We start from the raw sequence: 24051 nt of genomic DNA on the forward strand, positions 1-24051 counted from the left end.
AGGACATGCATCAACCAAGTCAGCGAGCCTGACCACCCGATCCCGTTATATTGTTATGCTCAAATATGTTTCATGAATTGTTTTTAAACATAGTATGCTCAAATATGTTTTAAATATAACTGCATAACTAACTAAATTGTGAATATATTAACTTCCTCTCGTCGCAATGAAGCTGAAAAAACGCCGATGCAACGTTAAATTTTAACTCGCTCACTCACTACAATGTTGACAATGCTTACTGATTAGAACTGATCCCCAGCTACCTAGGCTGGGTAACTTGGATCATTGTGTTTCATCATACCCCTGTGGTGTGGATCCTTGCTTACATTAATAACTGATAATTTACAGACCGTGGTCATAAAACTGGAGTGAGTGAGTATGGTTTTACGCCGCTTTTAGCAATATTCCAGCAATATCACGGCGGGGGACACCAGAAATGGGCTTCACACATTGTACCCATGTCGGGAATCGAACCCGGGTCTTCGGCGTGACGAGCGAACGCTTTAACCACTAGGCTACCCGACCGCCCCCTCATATAACTGGAACAATATAGAAAACATAAACATTTCTTTGAAAACAAATGGTTTTTTTATGACATCCGTAAGATATACATCACGTGATGCATGTTTAATTTTAGCCAAGTAGGTTATTCAGGTGTGTAATTTTAGGAACAAGGACATTTTTTATTTCGGATATTTTTTATTTCGGATGAGCGCATTTCATTGATATTACATATTCCTATTTCTGCGGATCCATAGGAAGGATATGCGAAAGACAGAGATGCGGAAAATCACGACAGGGATCCTGTCTGGGCGTAGGCAGCGGTTCAAACTGCTTTAGGATATCCAGTAGGTCTTCTTGTTCCGGGAAGTGAAACAGATTGAAACACATTGGAATGGTTGGTGGATGTACATTAGGAGAAAGGGGTAACCGTGAACACATATATGATATCATGACTGAAGGATCGTAGTAAGTCTCGTGATACAAGCTTTTCACTCTGATACTTTCTATAACAAATCACGTTACGAAATTTCTGTACACCACTTAATACCATGAATTTTACCACCACATGTACATGTGTACCACTATTCTTGGCAATTTGAAAATTTTGGAATTTAAATGTGTTTTAATTTATTCTATTAAAAAATATAAGTGGCATATATTGCACGTTTCAGTCTATTCATATAAATTCATATAAAGTGTCATCAGCTGATGGTTATCCTAGAATTAAAAGCGTTCGGTCGTCGCGGCAAAGGACCGGGTTTGATTGCCCACATTGGTACATTGGTACGTGTCTCCCGCCGAGTAAAATCGGCGTAAAACTATATTCACTACTTTCCATATACTTTTCTATAAGTCACTATTTAATCATATGACCCATGATCATCCGGGGTACAATAGGTCTTCAGTAAGCCATGCTTGCCATAAAAGGCGACTATGCTTGTAAGAGGCGACAAACAGGATCGGGTGGTCAGGCTCGCTGACTTAGTTGATGCTTGTGATCGTATCCCAATTGCATGGATCGATGCTCATGTCAATCACGTGATTGTCTGGTTCAGACTCGATTTTTTACAGATCGCCGTCATATAGCTGGTATATTGCTGAGTACGGCGTTAAACAACAAATAAACAAACAAACTTACTTGGCACTGGCGCTGCAAGGTTGGCACATACCAGCGTGACGAACAGAGCCAACTTAAGAATCATTGTTGATGCTGAAACACATACACTAGGTTAAATCCTATCTCCATCACACAGTGCATTGACCAGTATCTAACATGTATCAAGTGCATTTAACATGTAGCAATACAGAGATTCAGTTGCCGCATCTCGGTTGGCAACAATATTTTCCTTGAAACTAGATGTTGAACTTTCGGGGTAGAATAGGTCTTCAGCAACCCATGCTTGCCGTAAAAGGCGACTATGCTTGTAAGAGGCGATTGACGGGATCGGGTGGTCAGGCTCACTGACTTGGTTGATGCATGTCATCGATCCCATTTGCGTGGATCGAAGATCATGTCTGCTCCAGACAATTATTTACATACCGCCGTCATATAGCTGGCATATTGCTGAGTGCGGCGTTAAACAACAAACAAACAAAAACCATCATCGAAAACCCACTGCATGATATCTCCATTGAATTACACTCTTCAAAAAAAGAAACGCACATGTAGATTTCCTAAAAAAGTAGATATATTTAATATCATAGATACAAATATGAAATTTTGGAGCCCCGAAAGTCACATGATGCTGTACATGATGTACAAAGGCATTGCAAACTGTTCATTGTCATGTCACATAAGGCCACAAGGTAACATGTACGTTGAACTCAGTATCTCCTGTGACCGCCCCGAGCAGCAATCACAGCTCTGCATCTCCTCGGCACTGACTGGATAGGTGTACGAATTCTGTCCTGCGGAATGCTGCGCCATTCTGCTTGTAACGCATTGGCCAGTTGTGAGAGTGTCTGCGGCGTGTTCTGACGTTGGCGCACACGTCGATCGAGTTCATGCAGAGGTGTACGATTGGGTTGAGATAGGGAGATCTCGACGGCCAGGGCAAGACTTGATGTTGGCATTATGAAGGTAGTCTACCGTGACACGAGCTGTGTGCGGTAGCTGTAGCGATTTGCTGTCAAATGTCCCTGAACCCCAACCAAGTCAGATCTCGAGGTGTAGGATATGGCCCCCGACACCATGACACTACCACCACCGAATTTTTCAAATTCACGTGCACAATGTTGGGCAAAACGCTCATTTAGACGACGATAAACACGTTGTCTTCCATCTCGCCGGTGAAGAAGAAATCGTGATTCATCGCTACACCACACTTGTCTCCAGTTTCTCAAATTCCAAGGCTGTAAGGTATGGCACCAACGCAGGCGTCGCTGTCGATGGATCTGTTGCAAAAAAGAGATGATAACTGGTCTTCTGGGTCGGATTCCAGCCTCGCGAAGACGGTTCCTGACAGCGTTGTCAGATATCCTCCTCAAACCAGGGATGCGTCCTGCAGTCTCCGTAGCAGTGGCATTGCGATGACGTAGGTGGAACAGTCGAATGTAACGATCCTGTGCAGGGATGGTAACTCTTGGTCGGCCGGTTCTCGGACGGTCTGCAGTGGAATTGACCTGTATGTATTGGCCACAAAGGTGGCACATGGTGCTGTGGTGGTCCTTGAAGTGGCGTGCTACAGAAGACTGCGATTCCCCTCTTTCGATACGTCCTATGGCAATGTTCCGATCGGCAGCGCTGAGTCTCGGCATTTTCAAACTTGAAAAATGTTGACAATTGAATGACAATTTATTGCACTTGCACCTGCATTTTGCTTTACTGTTTTCCTCCATGACATTTTTGAACAAGTGTTAAAACAATGACGTTTAAGGCATTGCAAATCGACAGTGGCTGCGTTTTGACGCACCGTTTGCGTGCTTGCCGTAAAAGGCGACTATGCTTGTCGTAAAAGGCGACTAACGGGATCGGGTGGTCAGGCTCGCTGACTTGGTTGATCCATGTCATCGATCCCAATTGCGTGGATCGATGCTCATGATATTAATCACTGGATTGTCTGGTCCAGACTCGATTATTTACAGACCGCCGTCATATAGTTGGAATATTGCTGAGTGCGGCGTTAAACAACAAACCAACCAACCAACGAATACCAGGCCACCAACATTTTCTAATAACATATATCCAATTTATATACCGGATCTTTTGTGTAGTAAGGTTCGATGAACTACATACTACCTGTGCGTTTTTTGAAAGAGAGTGCGTGATAAACACCATGGACCAAAAATTGCTGGTGCCAAAATATTATACGTCCAACAAATACCACGCATGAGCGAGAGAAATTATGTGCGAAGTTACTTATACGAGAGATGGGATCGAGATGGTAACGAAACGAAGGTATGGTTGCGCAAGGGTCAAGGGTATTTATCATAAGAAAATGGATGGAACAAATGCTGTTTGTTAAGGTGATAAAAAAATGTGTGTGTGTTGTATCAGTTTCTTCAATATGGATATTACGAAGATAGTTTTGCAGCAAATGAATAGTCTGATTGTTTCACGCTGCACTAAGTATTCCAGCTATGTGAAATGAGAGCAGCCAAGTTGCCGAACCTCACCACCCAATGCTTGTATTTTATTATCCCCCGCCCCAAAGAAGTGTGTGTGTGTGTGTGTTTTCCCGAAATCGTTTCTTGAGCATAACTCAGAAACCGTTAAATATTTCTCTACGACACTTTGCATGTCCATCAGACTCATGCTGAACTGGTGCCATTTGCTATTTAGGAATTTTATAAATTTTTATTTTTTACGTTTCCATGGCAACAAGTTGGACTTAGGTTCTATAAGGGTGGTGTTCGCTTCCGGAGCGTAACTAAAAAAAACCATTAAATACTTTCTTACAAACCTTTGCACGTCTACTAGGCACATACTGAACTGGTGCCTTTTGCTATTTAGGAATTTTATTATTTTTTATTTTTTACGTTTCCATGGCAACAAGTTGGACTTAGGTTCTATAAGGGTGCTGTTCGTTTCCGGAGCGTAACCCTAAAACCGTTCAATAATTTCTTTCAAAACTTTGCATGTTTACCAGACACATACTGAACTGGTGCCTTTTGCTATTTAGGAGTTTTATAAATTTTTATTTTTTTACGTTTCCAATGCAACAAGTTGGACTTAGGTTCTATAGGGTAGAGTTTGTTTCCGGAGCATAACTCAAAACCCATTCAATACTTTCCAACAAAAACTGTGCATGTTTACCAGACACATACTGGACTGGTGCCTCTTGCCATTTAGGAATTTTAGACATTTTTTTTATTTTTCACGTTTCCATGGCAATGAGTTGGACTTAGGGTCTACAGGGGTGGTGTTCGTTTCCAGAGCGTAACTCAAAAACCGTTCAATACTTTCTTACAAAACTTTGCATGTCTACCAGGCACATACTGAACTGGTGCCTTTTGATATATAGCACTTTTAGAAAATTTTATTGTTTATGTTTCCATGACAAGAAGTTGGATTTAAGTTTTAATATAGGATTGGTTTACTTAAGGAGTATAACAAATAAACTGTTAAATACTTCCATGCCAAATACTTGCATGTCTATATATAAAGCGCATACTGAACTAGTGCCATTTGATATTAAGGAGTTTTAGAAATGTTTTAGTTTAGAATTTCCATTGCAGCTATTTTGACATGGGCTAAGAGAAATGTTGGGTCAGTTAACTGGTTTGGGACCATAATGTGTTAAAATGGGCGGGGGATATAGATGACTTTGTCAACTATACGCTTGTGTTTATTAGAATCAAGATATGTTAATGAGTACACATTCCGTCACAGCAAATTTATATCTCACTTTATATTTTTGATATATTTGAGCTCGACATTGTTAAACTACATAAATATTTGAAAACATGAAATTAGAATCCACAAGAAAAGATAACATTTTCTATGATGGTCGTGTCACTAGTCTGTGGACATCTTTGTGAATGTTCAGTTTGTTTCAAATGTTTAAATTTGTCGCATCAGTGACGAAAATAAGGTCCGATGCAATTTGCTATTTTGATTGAACAATATGTTCCCGTGTTTTCTTAGGTGAACAATTGACTTGCCTTTGTATGTGTTTGTAACGGGTGCCACCGAAATGGACAGGATACGCTCACCTTTTCGCGAAGAGTTAGAATCATAACCACGTGCCCATGATATTGTCAGAATCGTAAAGTCGACATTGGCAGAGAATTCTTATAAATATGGAAAGGCTTTCGTTGCTTTAAATCGCCTCTCGGATGTCAGACTCATTTTGTGTTTGATAGGAGATTAAGGTACTGATATCGATGCTCATGATGTCAATCACTGGATTGACAGGTCAAGACTCGATTATTTACAGTTAGTTAGTTTGTTGTTTTACACCGCACTCAGCAATATTCCAGCTATATGACGGCGGTCTGTAAATAATCGAGTCTGGACCAGACAATCCAGTGTTATATCATGAGCATCGATCCACGCAATTGGGATCGATGACATGCATCAACCAAGTCAGCGAGCCTGACCACCCGATCCCGTTAGTCGCCTTTTACGGCAAGCATGGGTTGCTAAAGACCTATATATTCTACACCGGAATACGGTACAGACCATTTGAATATTGCTGTATGCTCCGTCAAACAACAAAAGTACCAAAGGAAATCTTGACACGGAGAGCCATTTAACGAAATGATGGTTGTCCTTTTGTTAGTTGGGACTTGAACAAACTCCGACTGATTACTGAGTTAATTTTAACAGTTTGCCAAATACACAGTTGAAATAAATAAAAAGTATGTGAATGAAAACAAATGCCTTAACATAGAGAGTTAGTTTGTTCACAAACACTGGCAACTTACATGTACTCTTCTGTCGCTGTTTGACGATATGGAGAAAACTGAATTCTGCCTTTCTTATATAGCACGCGCAGCTATTTCCGTCAAGGACTTTCTGTTTACCATTATGTAATGATTAAATCGTGTCACCTTAACCGTGCATGACATAATTTATAGGTCAGCTATAATAAGCCCTATGAATACTCTATTTTTATTTATTAAAACAACTTGTTATCTTTTATCACATATGCTACGTTGTTGTTCTTCAGACTCAATGCAGCCCCGTGAGATTTTTGGTAAGAATTAACCTGGTGCTCAGACACGATGACGTTTCTCCAATTATAAGTCACTGGATTGTTTGGTCCAGACTCGTTGATTTACAGGCAATCGTCATATGCTGGAATATAGTTGAGTGAGGCGTTACTTGCAATAAGTACTAGCAATATTACTGGAATATTGCTGAGTGCGGCGTTAAAGTTTATTTGTTTGTTTGTTGTTTAACGCCACACTCAGCAATATTCCAGCTATATGACGGCGGCCTGTAAATAATGGAGTCTGGACCAGACAATCCAGTGATTGACATCATGAGCATCGATCCACGCAATTGGGATCGATGACATGCATCAACCAAGTCAGCGAGCCTGACCACCCGATCCCGGTAGTCGCCTTTTACGGCAAGCATAGTCACCTTTTACGGCAAGCATGGGTTGCTGAAGACCTATGCGGCGCTAAACAACAAACCAACCAACGTATCCTCTATTATGCTTTTGTCAATTCCATTATCCGTGATGCATCTGAAGGCAAGAGCAGCCATCAATCACCGGCTTGTGTAAGAAACCGAGCAATCTCGCTCAACTGGACCATCAAGTCCACTGAGTTCGCATCATACAGGATGCTGATGGTGTGTCATTTGATAATAATAACGACTGTCATATTTCCAACTTTCCTTGTGCCAGTGCAGTTATACCGTGCCATTCTCCCAGTTGATAATTAAAATGCAGGCTAATGGCCAGTATAGCATGAGGGGGCACCAGCTAATGCTAATGTGTTAACTCCTGGAGCAATCGAAACCGGTTTTACGATTGCAAACCAGCAGGTAAAGCTCAGTGTCCTTGTTTAACACTTTCTCCAAACATTTGGGAATTACTTCTTCAATCGTTCAAACCGAGACTGCGAAATACGTAGCATTGGCACCCAATCGTAAATAGCGTATACATTGTATAAAAAAGTGTCACGTTCTTCTTCCTTAACACAACGTTACAAAATTTTACGAAATAGTGGATCTTTATCATGTTTATATTGTCTTTTGGAAAGCCTAAATGTTGTTGCAAAATGAATTTGTTTTTGTTATGAGGCCATCGTTGAAAGTGTGAGTAGTAATATTTTTTTCGCGTTTTTCTTACCTGTATAAATTTGTGAACTAAGTTCATGTCCACTTGTCAAGTTTTGTCTTTTTCATTGTGTTTTCATTTCCATTGGCAGTTATGGATGTCATCATCGTTCACCAAGGCAAACATATCTGTACTAAGTCCGGTTTTGGGATTCGGGTGGTCGAAACATTCATCAAACAGCAAGTCCTCTTGATAACAAAAACGCAAACCCGGACTTGGTGGTGTTGATCGTGGCGCATAGAAACCGTTTCTGGCAACACTCGCAATCTGAATCTTGGAACTTCTATCTGTCCATATGCAGTTTTTACAACAGAGACATTAAATGTGTTCAGAGGTTGAATTATACGAAAAAGTCTTTATGCCAGTCAGATCTCCGCCCGCTTTAACGAGGTCATTTCTACTTTGACAGGTGTCAAATGGTCAGCTATGTTTGTTTACAAACAACGCAGACGTAGTTTTGGTTTTTACTGCAAAATGAATATGATGTGAAATAAATGAAAAGAAAATGTGAAATCATGTTGTTGATATGAAACTATGTTTCTTGTCTTGAAAATCTCGAATCAGTGAGATTCTAGCACGTAAAATATCTGAATGAATGGCGTGGATTTGTGATTGAATGGGATGAGAAAAAAATAGTCCCGTTGTCCAATGAAAATTGATCTTTGTTCAACTGACCATCAGCTTCGAGAATCACTAATTGCATTCTGTGTAAATATCAAAAAGATATTACACTGCATATCTGAGCCAATATGGGTAATAACTTACCATATTCATAAGAAATCACCATCAAATAGTGATGATGCCTGGCGTTTGCGAAAAGGTGACCGTATCATGTCCCACCGGTGGCACCCACTACACACACATGCAAAGGTAAGTCAATTATTGACCTGAAAAAAACAAGGGACCACAAGATATGTCAAAATAGGGATTTGAATTGGACATCATTTATCACTGATGGGTAAAATTTGGAAATGTTCTCCAAACGTCTGCAATCAATGTTTCTGATGCATTACCAAGATGAGTGTTTAATGTGGGGCAACCTCTACTTGTCCCTACATACACTGGAACAGCTTGGGGTCACATTTTCTTTCGGCCCGGCAGCTCAGTTTAAATTGTTCGTATTGGAGATTGACACCAAAGCAATGCAGATCAAATTCCTGGAGACCAAGATCAAGAAGGTGATATCCAAGGCATATAAATCAACAGGTAACATGAATGTCATTGGAAGGGCCCTGCAGCCTCAAGTACGTAAGCTCAAGTTCATATGCAAGGCTTTTTAAATGACAAAGGCAGTCGGTCTTAGGCTAATTCACCTGCTTAGAAAACGTTATTCCAACACATCAAGATTACCGATCGACCGAGTCTAGAAAATTTGAGTGAGTTGTAATTTTCTTCAGATGTCGGGACAGGTTTTGGGACTTACCTATATTGTAAATGGGTGGCACGACCAGTGGCACAACATGCGACATGACTGTCCTGGAGCTGTTTCCCATTGCAAAGTTTATTCAACTCTGGGTCATCTAATCCTTCAATGCCGCAAACTATTCTGTTCAAGGCAAAGTATGTCTTTACCAGTTTAAATACCATTACCGATGCTCCGTCGATGTTTCAGGTTTGAAAGCATCCGGGCTGTAGTAACAAACTCGGAGCAGAAGCTGTCACCTATCCCGGACAAGTATGGCTGATCTGAGGCAAAAAGCTGGTAAACCCCTGCACAAAAATCCCTCTCTGTGAACACACAGTCAACCAACTAATCCACCAACAGTTCTGGTCCTCGCATCAGCTGCAGGTAGTCTGGCTATCATGACATTGCTTATAAGTATTATTATTATTAATTTATTAATTCCGCCTCTGTGGTCTAGTGGTAGAGCATCCACCCGGAGAGTGGAAGGTCCGGGGTACGATCACCGTCCGCGTCATCCGCACTAGAAATCGACATCAGTCGGGACTAGTAAAAGCTCTCTCTCTCTCTCTCTCTCTCTCTCTCTCTCTCTCTCTCTCTCTCTCCTCTCTCTCTCTCTCTCTCTCTCTCTCTCTCTCTCTCTCTCTCTAACACACACACACACTTCGCAATATAAATGCAGTAATCTTGGACGCGACATTAAACTCCACTTCACCAACTAAATATTTGGATATATTCATAAAATGTAGCTGCTTGTCTACCATGGCCTACATGATCAGTGAGGACATCTCCTGTTTTATAATGGTAAAATAGCTCTTTTTGGGGTTTGATATAATAAACAGTCTTCAAATGTATGTTCTTTATTTATTCATTGGTAAAAGCCATTAATAACCCTACAAACTGTCAGTAACAAATTCAATATGATCCTAATGCACACTTAAACAGAAAAAGCTCTGCTATTCATGATCCATCCACACAAACAATACAAGATATATGAGCATAAAAAAAGGCTGAATGAACCATTCTCTTCTGATTTCAAACTGTTAAATGCAGGTTTTGAAGTACAGACAAATATCGTGGTAAACGTCACTAGTCAAGGACAATCCAGCTTCACGAAAATGTCAACATAGTCTTTCCGGTAACTAAACTTGCTATTACTAGGGACTGCTGAAAAGAAACCGAGATGTAGTGTTAAACACTCTGTAACACCAACAAATGTTCACAACAGTTGATCTAAAAGTCGTTTCTTATGATAGTTATCCACTTGTACATACAAAACTATGTCTTTATAGTTGGGGAAAGCGTCAAAGCTCCGACCGAGAACATGACTGAAAAGTCTAGACTTTCAGTTCTGTAAATATGGCTTTAATGTCGGAATGTTTTGCAACATGTGGTCTTGACTTGCCAGATTTTCCTATTTTGCATTCGGCCATTAGATTGTTCTTGATCTTGTCTTGTGACTTCAAGTTAAGTGCTGCATTCCTGGCACTTTTATGTTGCATTGGCACCTTAATGGTGAATCGTCTTTTTGATATCTTGAAACGTCTTCTCAACCAAGTTATTATTGAGGATATTGTTTCCAGTTCCGCCAGAAGTATTGGATGTACAGTTCCATTTGTACTCCACAGCGTGTCTCTCTGACAGGATGACAGGAGAACTGTGATGTAGGCCTGGAATCGGAATAGCCACAACTTGTATTTTGTTTGTCCACCTACGTCGCACAATAACATCTCAAATTTGGCATCTCTGGCAATGCGATCACCATCGCCTCTGGTATGCATCATCGTGTCACGCAGACGCAAGGTACACTGCATGAAAGATGCTCGCCCATGTGCCAAAGTGTCATCGGATTCTGGAGAATGTTTTGACACATCTTGTGTATGCACTGTCCTAAGGTGTCGTTCAAAGATTCTCGTTGATTTGAACAGCTTTCTACATTCACACACATACTTTTTCAATACAGCATCATATCTGTCACTGACTGTCCTGGGATAGAACAGGTCTTCAGCAACCCACGCTTGTCGTAAAAGGCGACTATGCTTATCGTAAAAGGCGACTAACGGGATCGGGTGGTCAGGCTCGCTGACTTGGTTGATGCATGTCATCGGTCCCATTTGCGTGGAGAAACACGTAATCAACACATTAACCGGGACGATCCGATCCGACGTCTCCGTTCCAACAACCTCAGATGTCGCCGACCAGCACGTCGTCCTGTTCTCCAACCACGGCATCGACAAGCACGACTTCAGTGGGCACAGGGTCATCGCAATTGGCGTCATCGTGAGTGGAGTCGTGTCATCTCTGATGACAATCGCTTTTGTGTCTCCCATGCAGACGGAAGAGTAAGAATTGGGCTGCGTCGAGGTGATCGCTTCCCTGACAGAAACATTGCGGAAAGGGATCCATGTGCTTTCTGATTTTTGGTCAAGGTCGGGGACACGGCGTCACTGCTCAGCGGTATATCGACCAAGTGATCAGACCCCACGTTGTTCCATTTTTTGCACAACATGAACAACACATTTTCCAGCAAGACAATGCTCGTCCCCATGTTGCCAGAGCTACAATGGCCTTTCTGCAACAACACAACATCCGTGTTCTACCGTGGCCAGCCCTCAGCCCTGATCTGAACTCCATCGAACACTTGTGGGATGAGGTTCAAAGGCGTCTGCTCAACTGCCGATGAACTACGCACAGCTGCTCTGGATGTGTGCAGGGGGATCCCTAGGGCCTTCACAAATCGTCTGATCCACTCAATGTACAGGAGATGTGTGGCAGTGATTAATGCTAATGGTGGTCACACCAGGTATTGACTGACATTTTGGGTATTCACCCGAAACTGTAAGCCCTTAACATTTGAAAACAAAATTATGTCATCTGCCTTTTACTTTTTGTCAATCTTGCCCTATTAGTATTTCTTGTCTTTACTGTTGAAAATAAATAACATGTATACTGCATACTGCAACCCATACTTGCCTTTTAAAAGGCTACTATGCTTGTCGTAAGAGGCGACTAACGGGATGCGTGCATTATCATCTTTAAAGATGAAATGTTGCTAAACACGTTGGGCAAATGGTACCACGAGAGGTGCAATGATGTTGTCCCGCTAGTATTGACCTGTGACTCTGCTATGGCCAATATGGAACTCAGTTTGGCCAGTCCTTGTGATACCACCCAATACCACTAAGGGCCCACCCCAAAAACGACATTAACGTCCATAGGACTCTCATTAGGACGTCTCCTAACACGATTCCTTCGGTAATGGAATTCGAGAGTGAACCTCGATTCGCCAGAAAACATGTCATTAGCCTAACGTCGATTATCTTAGTGCTGACGTCCCCTACACCACTGACGCCTCCGATTCAAATGACAGAAAGTTGTTAGATGACACGTGGACTTCGTGCACGCAAATGCCATCTGTGCATACGATTTCGCAGTGTCCGGGCATGCAATTATACACCAGTTGCCAGTTGTTCATCACGTTGCAAATGTCGCATGATGAATGCTGTTGCTGTTGTGTTTAATAAAGCGTCGTTGTGCGTTTGGTTCCAAGAAAACAACATACGTCTGCTCTAGGGCTGGGACGAGTCCAAATTTACTACCCGGGTACCCACCATGCTATTACCCGACCCTACACGGACACCCGCTATATGTCTCAAGACTTGGGTGTAAAATGTCCGACTGGGAATAGTTTGACCGTAGCCCTGGTAAAATGTATTTAGATACACGTATAAAACGATCTTGTCATGCATACACTGAATTTGACTGAAGTTTTATCTTTATTCAAACCTATAAAGGTCAGAAGGAATGGGTGCATAGTCAGAAAGAAATGCGAACATTAGTGACTTGTAGTGTAACCATAGAGTTTTATTTTTAGCCATTGAACAATATATCTCGTGACTAACCACGGGTCCAGGTAGTCCTGGGGGAACGGGTGGCCCAGTTGTCTTAAGGCGCCTCGATTCGCAGTGCAGAGTTGCGTCCCCTGGGCATGGCAGAAACCTATGATTGTGTGGTCGAATCCCGGTTCGCCCCGATTGTTCCTAGGTTTGTCAGCACCATACCCGTGCTCGTTGGTTACACCGAAGCGGTAAACGTCTGAGACCTGCATCACTTCGGGCTTTCCTCCCACATTCAGCTCACACTCCGTGATATAACTGGAATAATGTTAAAAGCGGCGTTAAACCCAACTCACTCACTCACTCCAGGTAGTCCTGTGGGTACCCGGGTCCTACTCAGTACCCACCCGACCCGAGTACCCGAGTTACCCGTCCCAGCCCTAGTCTGCTCACAGCCGATTCTGCGTGACACTGGTAAATCTGGAACACCACACTTTGCACGTTTCCGGGGTAGAATACTCCTTAATGTACTGTAAAACTTTTCACCATCTTGTTTGGAACAGCTTTTCATTATCTTGGTGTTTCCACGGGCTGCAATTGTCATTAAGACCAGTGAAGATCCGGGGTAGAATAGGTCTTCAGCAACCCATGCTTGCCGTAAAAGGTGACTATGCTTGTCGTAAAAGGCGACTAACGGGATCGGGGGGTCAGGGTCGCTGACTTGGTTGATCCATGTCATCGATCCCAATTGCGTGGATCGATGCTCATGATATCGATCACTGGATTGTCTGGTCCAGACTCGATTATTTACAGACCGCCGTCATATAGCTGGAATATTGCTGAGTGTGGCGTTAAACAACAAACAAACCAAATTTTAGGTTTGTCAGCACTATATTCGTCCTTGTGGGTTTCGTCAAAGTGCGAAACGCCTGAGACCTGCATCACTTTGGGCTTTCCTCCCACATTAATCTGATCCCCAGCAACCTGTGTTGGATTGTCAAACTGGGTGACTTGGTTCATTGTGTCATCATACCCTGATGGTGTGGATCGTTGTTCATAATATCAATCACTGATTTATATGTTCCAAACCTGAATATTTACAGACCGTAATTTAAATAACTGGAACAATAAACAAAACAAAAACATTTCTTTGAAAACAAAAGTTTCTTTATGATATCCGTCACGTTTACATGATCGACTATGTACCCACGTGATGCATGTTTTATTTCAGCCAAGTAGGTTATTCAAGACGGTATGAAAGGACCAACGGTATATACAATTTGGGGCCAAGTAGTACGCGTAAGTATACAGGCCAGAAGACCATGACAGGGCGGCAGAGCAGCAGGGGTTGCGATCAGTTGGACAAAGTCTTTTTGTTCTGGGAAAATGAAATATATTTAAACATTGGAAGGGTTGGTATAAATTGTATATAAGAAGAAAGGAGTTACTGTGAACTTAACATATCAAAGATATCATGACTGAATGTTCGTAGTAAGTCTCGCGAAATATACCTTTCACTTTGATAAATTCTCCAACAAACCACTTGTTACGATATCTTTGTACCGCACTAATTGCAATTGAAAATAACCATGAATGTAACCACCACCTGTACACATGTACCAATATTCTGTGGCATTTGAACATTTTGAAATTTGAATTTGTTGCAATATATTCCATAAAAGAACATAAGTGGCATATATTGCACATTTCAATCTATGGAGACAAGTCATTTCTGATCTTTAAAGAAACAATTGGGATGTTGGTGTAGTACAGTTACCGGCATGGTGTTTCGCTGGGCTAGCACTTTGAACCGACAAGAACCCGACAAGAACAAGCAGCCACACACACCTCACTTTAAAGTAATGTTGAAGTGTCATCAGTTGATGGGGTATCCTAGTAATAATGGCTTTCGCTCGTTGCGCCGAAGACCCGGGTCCGATTCCCCCATTGGTACAATGTGTGAAGCCCATTTCTGGTGTCCTCCGCGGAGATATTACTGGAGTATTGCGAAACGCGGCGTAAAACTATACTCACTACTTTCCAAAGTCACTACTTCATTTACTAGAATTATACAGAATTATGTGATTGGGTTTGACCTTAACAAACGAACAGGTCCATAAGTTGACGAGGGCAATACGCTCGCTCATTCCGAGTAAGCCTAGCTATTGCTCCTTCAGATATTCGTGTGCGTGGCCGCGCTTCCATGTCCATATACGACACATGGACGTTTACACTGAAAATGTATTTTTACATTGGCAGCTAAATCCTTACTTACTTCAAGTGGGTAACCAGATCAATATCTTTAAATGTTCTTATAGTGTTTGCATGTCTCAAATGTGAAATATGCGCACACAAGAAGGCATGTCTTGTCTTCTCTTGTGGCCTAAGAACCTATTTATTTATCGATATATTAGTGAGTGATTGAGTAAGCTTTTCAGCAATAATCCATCAATATCACGGTGGATTCACTTGTGCAGGGAATCGAACCAGGGCCTTCGGTGTGACGAGCAAACGTTTTAACCACTAGGCTACCCCCACCGCTCCTATCTATGTATTAACACGATGCTTTGGTACGTAAGTTATGTTGGGTATAGAAGTGCGGAAAGTATCCATCTTTTTTAATACATTTAAGTTACAAACCTGGCACTGGCGTTGCAAGGGTGGCACATACCAGCGTGACGAACAGAGCCAACTTAAGAATCATTGTTGATGCTGAAACATATACTAGGTTAAATCTACCCTCAAACACAGTGCATTTTACATGTATCTCCAGTATATTATGATTATGATGATACCAGATCAAACCAAATAACAAACATAAGAGAAAGAATATTGTTCGTTGGTGGGTTTGTAAATGTTCAGTTTGAATCAATCTCTTTGAGAGCAGACATAAAATTATGTAACCATGTTTTGTGTTTTATGTGAGTTTATACTCGTCCTGAAATGTGTACACTAGATCAGATCTATCATCGATGAAACTGATCATCGATAAGAGCCGTGAAGATCCGGGGTAGAATAGGTCTTCAGAAACCCATCCTTGCTGTAAAAGGCGACTATGCTTATCGTAAGAGGCGACTCCCGGGATCGGATGGTCAGGCTCGCTGACTTGGTTGATGCATGTCATCGTATCTCAATTGCATGGATCGATGCTCATGATGTCAGTTACTGAATTTTCTGGTCCAGACTCGATTATTTACAGACCGCCGTCATATAGCTGGAATATTGCTGAGTGTGGCGTTAAACAACACACAAACAAAAAATATCATCAATAACCCACTGCATAATATCTCCATTCAGTTAGGATAAATACCATGGACCACAAAATGCTTGTGCCAAAATATTATCCGTCCAACAAATTACCACGCATGAGCGAGAGAAATTATGTGCGAAGTTACTTATACGAGAGATGGGATAGAGATGGTAACGTCACTTCCGAAACGAAGGTATGGTAGCGCAAGGGTCAGGGGTATTTATCATAAGAAAATGGATGGAACAACGCTGTTTGTTCATAAGTTCATAATATTTGTGTGTGAGTGTTGTATTTGTTTCTTCGATATCGATATTACGGAGATATTTTTGCAGCAAGGGATTAGTCTGATTGTTTGTTTCACACCAAACGCAGCAATAGTCCAGCTATGTGAAATGCAAGCAGCCAAGTTGCCGCGCCTCACGTCCCAATGCATGTAGTTTATATAAATTAGAATCTCACCAAAAATTTTTGATATAATTGAGTGTTCAACCAAATAAATATTTGAAAACATGAAATTAGAATCCGCAAGTAAAGATTTTGTATGATGGTCGTGTCACTACTGTCCGTGGACATCTCTGTGAATGTTCAGTTTGTTTCATATGTTACAAATTTGACGCACAAGTGACGAAAATAAGATCCGATGCAATTCTCTATTTTGACTTGTACAAATTGTTCCCGTGTTTTCTCAGGTGAACAATTGACTTGCCTTTGCATGTGTTTGTGACGGTCCCACCGAACAGGGAAGTATACGCTCGACTTTTAGCGAACAGTTGGTATCATCACTTTTTTATAGTGAATCATAATCACTTGCTCATCATATTGTCAGAATCGTAAAATCGACATTGGCAGAGATGCTTATAAATATGGAAAGGGTTTCGTTGCTTTTATTTGAATCGTCTCTCTGATATCAGACATGTTTTGTGTTTGATATGAATTGATAGTAGTCACTGAAATCGATGCCCATGATGTCAATCACTGGATTGACTGGTCAAGACTCGATTATTTACAGACCGTTTGAATGTTGCTGAGTTCTCCGTGAAACAACAAACATACTAAAGACACTCTTGACATGGAGAGCTATTTAACGAGTCTATGCTTGTCCTTGTTTAGTTGGGACTTGAACAAACACCGACTGATATCAACAAGTACACTGAATTAATTTTAACAGTTTACCAAATAAACAGTCGAAATGAATAAAAAGTATGTGAATGAAAACAAATGCCTTAACATAGAGAGTTAGTTTGTTCACAACTTACATGAACTCTTCTGTCGCTGTTTGAGGATATGGTGAAAACTGAATTGTGTCTTCCTTATATAGCACCTGCAGCTATTTCAGTCAAGGTCTTTCTGTTTACCATTATGTGAAATGGTGTCACCTTAACCGTGCATGACATAATTCATAGGTCAGCTATAATAAGCCCTATGAATACTCTATTTTTATTTATTGAAACGACTTGTTATCTTTTATCACACATGCTACATTGTTCTTCAGACTCGATGAAGCCCCGTGAGATTTTGGGTAAGAATAGACCCCAGTGCACATGTCGTGTGCTTGTCATACGAGGCTCCTATTTTGACCTCAGACACGATGACGTTTCTCCAATTATAAGTCACTGGATTGTTTGGTCCAGACTCGTTGATTTACAGGCAATCGTCATATGCTGGAATATAGTTTAGTGAGGCGTTAATTGCAATAAGTACTAGCAACTAAATGACTTTTTAGCGCTTAAACAAATCGTACGCTAATGTCCTATCTTTATTAATGTACATCCGGGTCGTAAATTCGTATCCGGTTCTGAAGATTCCGGGGTAGAATAGGTCTTCAGCAACCCATGCTTGCCGTAAAAGGTGACTATGCTTGTCGTAAAAGGCGACTAACGGGATCGGGTGGTCAGACTCGCTGACTTGGTTGATGATGCATGTCATCGATCCCAATTGCGTGGATCGATGCTCATGATATTAATCACTGGATTGTCTGGTCGAGACCCGATTATTTACAGACCGCCGTCATATAGCTGGAATATTGCTGAGTGCGGCGTTAAACGACAAACCAACCAACCAACTTTTGCACGTGTTGTCCGAGGTCACTTGCTTCATGACTGCCACAATGTTGTGTTATGGTTGTGTCTTGCCACATATACATGTGTACCCCCCCCCCCCCCCCCCCCCCCCCCCCCACACACACACACACACACACAATCTAACATACATTGGATATTTTTAATACAAACATTAATAGACTTTAAATTAAATAAATGTTAATCATCCTACATGTTATGTTAAATGATAAATTTGATAAATGTCATCAAGCATCTTGAACATGATAAAAGTTCCATAAAATATATCCATTTGATAATTGCGTAATGTTACTAATGACTTATCTAATTATTTTGGAACGTTTAAATTATTATGTTGTTATTAAACAAAATACATGTAATTTAATGAATATGTAGGGTCTTGTCAATATCATATTTTTCATGCACCTAGGTTAAAATGTTCGCAAACAAGTTGTCTCAAGGCCAAATCGGAATCGGTGATTTAGGCCTAATGACCAGCACGAAGGACACGATCCTAACGGTATGTTGAATTCATATAGATCAAACCATGATTTTTTCCAGTTCTTAAGATGCAATCCATTCCCCACTGAAAACAGTAACAGAATATATTTAGCTTCACTTCTGCCCAATAAGCTATAATTCCAATTCAATTTCATTGCTTCTTTGTTAATGCAGATACTCGGTATACTCCTCCCCTATCTTTTCATCGTGATCCAGTTTAAACCGGAATCAACTGGTGGATTGCAACAGGATATATACAAACACCACGGCAGGATAACTGCATCAAGTCGTATTTTACTTGCACTTGCAGTTTTGGCACTAATGGCTGAGCAGCTTTTTCTGTGTCATGTTTTGACATCGTCGCTTTGGAAACCATGCTTTGAAACGCATGTGATGTTTAAAGTTGTAATGGTCTCCGAATCTGAATACATAGATCTCAAATACCGATGCCTTTAAGTGACAAGTAAGTGCACATTGATAATGGAAGAATATTTTAAAATATTGATTCACGTAATGTTCCCAGCGAGATGCATGTTCGATGGATTAAAACAGGTAACTTAGATATTTGCATAGCCAATGCACTGATGGAGAACACGAAGAGCTGTCGGCAGCTCGAGACCCACAAGCAAAGCCTCACAATAACATACATGCTGGGGTAGAATAGGTCTCCAGCAACCCATGCTTGCCGTAAAAGGTGACTACGCTTGTCGTAAAAGGCGACTAACGGGATCGGGTGGACAGGCTCGCTGACTTGGTTGATACATGTCATCGATCCCAATTGCGTGGATCGATGTTCATGGTATCAATCACTGGATTGTCTGGTCCATACTCGATTATTTTCAGACCGCCGTCATACAGCTGGAATATTGCTGAGTGCGGCGTTAAACAACAAACCAACCAACCAACCACGATAACATACACAGGTGGACCATATTAGTCTCCCATAAACCACACCAGTGGCGTTGGCACTCTTGTAAACATTGTTTATATATCCTCAACAGCAAACGTAATTACAATCAAATGAGTATCATTAACTCTATATGACGTCAAAGATCGATCAATGCAGTTATCAAGTATCCATTCACTGACATGAGCCATGCTCGTGATGAGTACATGACTCCTACCCTGTAGGGTTTTCCCAGTTCGAATGTGTCCCCCGCGACCTATTCTCAACATGGGGGCACGGGTGGCCCAGTCGTCTAAGGCGCCGCGATTCGCTGTGCAGAGTTGCGTCCCTTGGGCACGCCAGAAACCTATGACTGTGGGTTCGAATCCCGGTTCGCCCCGATTATGTTTCTAGCTTTGTCAGCACCATACCCGTGCTCGTGGGTTTCACCGAAGTGGTAAACGTCTGAGACCTTCATCACTTCGGGCTTTCCTCCCACATCAAGCTGACACGCCGTGATATAACTGGAAAACTGTTAAAAGCGGCGTTAAACCAAACTCACTCACTATTCTCAACATAAGATGGATCAAATAGTTAATAACCTATCTTGGGGCGGAGGGTGGCCACATCCCAAATTGTCACTCCCTTTCAAACTTCCATGTATCTCGGGTGGGAACGAACATTGTGTAAAATATAAAATACCAAGACTAATGAGAGAAAACAAACAGAGGCTGTCAAGATCCGCCGCCACAAGCCATGAATCAATAGAGATCACGGCTATCGCATATCATCTTCCAACTATGAACCCATCAAGCAACAGTTTTTTGTTGTTGTAAATTTTCCCACCTATGTATACTTAATCCGGTTAAGTTGACTTCCCGTGTTATTCACGTCGTCATCGGGGGCACGGGTGTCCCAGTCGTCTAAGGCGCCTCGATTCGCTGTGCAGAGTTGCGCCCCTTGGGCACGCCAGAAACCTATGATTGTGGGTTCGATCCCGGTTCGCCCCGATTGTGTTTCTAGGTTTGTCAGCACCATACCCGTGCTCGTGGGTTTCACCGAAGTGGTAAACGTCTGGGACCTGCATCACTTCGGGCTTTCCTCCCACATTAAGCCGTGATATAACTGGAATACTTTTAAAAGCGGCCTTAAACCCAAATCACTCACTCACTCACGTCGTCATCATGTGTTCTCTGTCCATCATGTTGTTATAATATTTATCCTTCTGGACCCGCGGTCGGGTAGCCTAGTGGTTAAAGCGTTCGTTCGTCACGCCGAAGACCCGGGTTCGATTCCCGACATGGGTAAATGTGTGAAGCCCATTTCTGGTGTCCCCCGCCGTGATATTGCTGGATATTGCTAAAAGCGGCGTAAAACCATACTCACTCACTCACTCACTCTGGACCCCGTTCCACAAAGCGATCGTAGCGCTTACATGATCGTAACTCCCATACTTTAACACAGACTTACAGCAGTCTTAGCACTAAGATCGCTTTGTGGAACGGGGCCTTGTTGTTTCTATATAACCGACTCATGTTAATCTTTCTCAGATATGAACAGTGTTGTTACTGTCAATCCTTCACCTACTGACCCGTGAAGATTCCGGGGTAGAATAGGTCTTCAGCAACCCATGCTTGCCGTAAAAGGTGACTATGCTTGTCGTAAAAGACGACTAACGGGATCGGGTGGTCAGGCTCGTTGACTTGGTTGATGCATGTCATTGATCCCAATTGCGTGGATCGATGCTCATGATATTAATCACTGGATTGTCTGGTCCAGACTCGATAATTTACAGACCGCCGCCATATAGCTGGAATATTGCTGAGTGCGGCGTTAAACAACAAACAAACCAACCAACCAATCAATCAACCAACCAACTTCACCTACTATATATAATCCTATACAATGTTCCTGCTTGACAACAGCATCAGGATCTATACCGAAAGGTCGCTATTACAGTATAATAAAGAAGGTGTTATCCATATATTGTGTCTACTTTGTCATCCGTTAACTTCTGGGAAATGCCTATCAAACAATTCATACTCACCCACTCACTTACTCATCATTGGAGAACAAAAGTATGGATGTGGTGATACAACAAATTCAGCAAAAATACGGTAAGATCATGATGTCCTGAATCTGAGTTTAGATCTACTTGTGATCTGGAGAATGAATAACGACCTGTTGTTTATGACGAAATCTAATCAGCTTGGTAAACACAATATGAAACCAGATTTATCTTTCTCTTAGGGCTGCGACGGGTAACTCGGGTACCCGGGTCGGGTTGGTACTGAGTAGGACCCGGGTACCCACAGGACTACCTGGACCCGTGTTTAGTCACGTGATCTATTGTTTAATGACGAAAACTATCTTGAACTCTATGGTTACACTACAAGTCATTAATGTTCGAATTTCTTTCTGACTGTGCAGCCATTCCTTCTGATTTTTCATATGTTTGAATAAAGATATAACTTATTCAACTTCAGTGTATGAATGACCAGATTGTTTAATACATGTATCTAAATACGTTTTGCCAGCGCTATGCTAAAAATGTTAGCAATCGGACATTTGAGACATCTCCTGAGACCTACAGTGGGTACCCGAGTAGGGTCGGGTAATAGGGGGTGGGTAGCCGGGTAGTAAATTTGGACTCGTCCCAGCCCTACTTTCTCTAGTTGGCTGTAAGTACTGGACATTCTTCCACTGGGACGCTGCCCGCTCTTTAACCACTTAGAAGCAAGTTTTTAATTTAAGGTGAGATAAAATTCTGTGGATGAATCATGTGGATGACACCATTACCATTATGAGTTAGTTTGTCAAAATAGAGGCGTGATAACGATTAACTCTCCCCCGCACTCACCCAATCTCTTATACACGTGGAACAGAAATCAATGAACCTATTTCAAAGCTTGGTTCAGTGCCTGGAAAAAGTAGTTGACACAGTCATCGTTATACTCCCTTGCATTTACTTTATATATTACTTCATGTTTGTTATCATGTTCACACATTTTCACTCTGGATAAAATACTGTAGTTTTCAAATGTGGACAATTAACGCCAGATATCACAACAGAGCCACCAACTACTGCATTAAGAACCTATTAGTTATTAGGAAAGTGTGACTGGACAATTATCCCATAGCTTCCTTCTTTATCAGTTCAGATAATCACATTTATGGAATGTCCATTGAAGGCTTTTCACAGCTTAGGCCAATTACATGCAAGAAATGTCTCGCAAACAAATACACGTTGTGTTATTTGATCATGCTTAATGACATATTTACTCGCCTCGCCCATTTCCGTTTGGAATGCATGTTCGGAATTGAATGTTGCATGGATCGTCATGGAAATAGTTAGACCAGACACTGGTGACATTGAGTTGAGAACAGAAATATCAGAAGGCCTTGCTTACAAAGAGAGTGCATCATATATTTCTTATCCTATCTGTTGAAAATGTTGAAGGTTTTCCAAAATACCGTTGATACTTCCAGTGATGCAGATGATGTACAGGAAACATTGACAAGTGTCCAGAGACTGATGGCATTGTCCGGGTTATCATGGGACTACCAGCAGTCGAAGTCAGCAAAAAGGTGCACCGTCTCCTCGGTAGCTTCCTGCATATATTCAAGTTTTGTGTGCATAGTTTTCATTCTTTTTTTTATCGAGGTGATACCATCATATTCGAAAGCTGAATCTTTCTCGGACACAAGTCTCGCCCTAGCAAGTCACAGTGTAGTTCTGTTATCCATAACCTTTTGGGGCCTCAGTACCAACATCCACAGTAAGCTACGCATATTCTGCGAACGTCTTCATGAAGCACGGTTGAAATTTAACAGTTGTGTTTCAAACACTACATTGAGGAAGAGGGTAAAGAGGGCATGTCAGTGTTTTATCATCTTTGCGGCTTTCTCCTGTGTGGTCACTGGAATCGGTACAAGCATGATGATTGAAGCATCCAATGAACTATATTGGCCTTTAATTGTCTTGAATGCGATATATAGTGGCTGTATCATTCTGCAATACCATTCGTTATTGCTTCTGTTCTTGTCCATCTCCCTCCTTCTCACCTATGAATATGATGTTTGTACCCAGAGACTGTTACGGGCGTCTGAAGGATCCTTCAAAGAAGAGGATATCGAGGACATTCGCGGTTACCATGCAACACTGACAGGCTTGGTGGAATATGTGTGTTCCTTCATATCCATACACGTGGCTGCTGCCTATCTCAGCTCCTTCCTGGTTGTGTGTTTCTGCCTGTACGTCCTCATCAACGACGTCCGCTTCCTTGGGCACATTGCTTTTGCGGCATTTGCTGTGTACTTTTCCACTCTGTGTCTAATCACTCTCACCTATCTTGGCATCCGGCTGTACGAAGCGGTGAC

At 41.7% G+C, this 24051-nt stretch overlaps 2 long non-coding RNA genes across 2 annotated transcripts; both read right to left on the reverse strand.

Moving 5' to 3' along the window:
• Positions 1–679: 679 nt before the first annotated feature.
• On the reverse strand, positions 680–6393 carry LOC124145748. The gene is made up of 3 exons (XR_007222599.1): positions 6373–6393; positions 1674–1714; positions 680–857 (listed from the first exon to the last, which is right to left on the reverse strand). It is a non-coding gene; the product is annotated as an uncharacterized LOC124145748 (long non-coding RNA).
• Positions 6394–14126: 7733 nt separating this feature from the next.
• Positions 14127–17549, reverse strand: LOC125382922. The gene is made up of 3 exons (XR_007222600.1): positions 17484–17549; positions 15618–15689; positions 14127–14355 (listed from the first exon to the last, which is right to left on the reverse strand). It is a non-coding gene; the product is annotated as an uncharacterized LOC125382922 (long non-coding RNA).
• Positions 17550–24051: the final 6502 nt, after the last annotated feature.

Source organism: Haliotis rufescens, unplaced genomic scaffold (assembly GCF_023055435.1).
Source record: "Haliotis rufescens isolate VD_foot unplaced genomic scaffold, xgHalRufe1.0.p SCAF_21, whole genome shotgun sequence".
Lineage (NCBI taxonomy): Eukaryota > Metazoa > Mollusca > Gastropoda > Lepetellida > Haliotidae > Haliotis > Haliotis rufescens.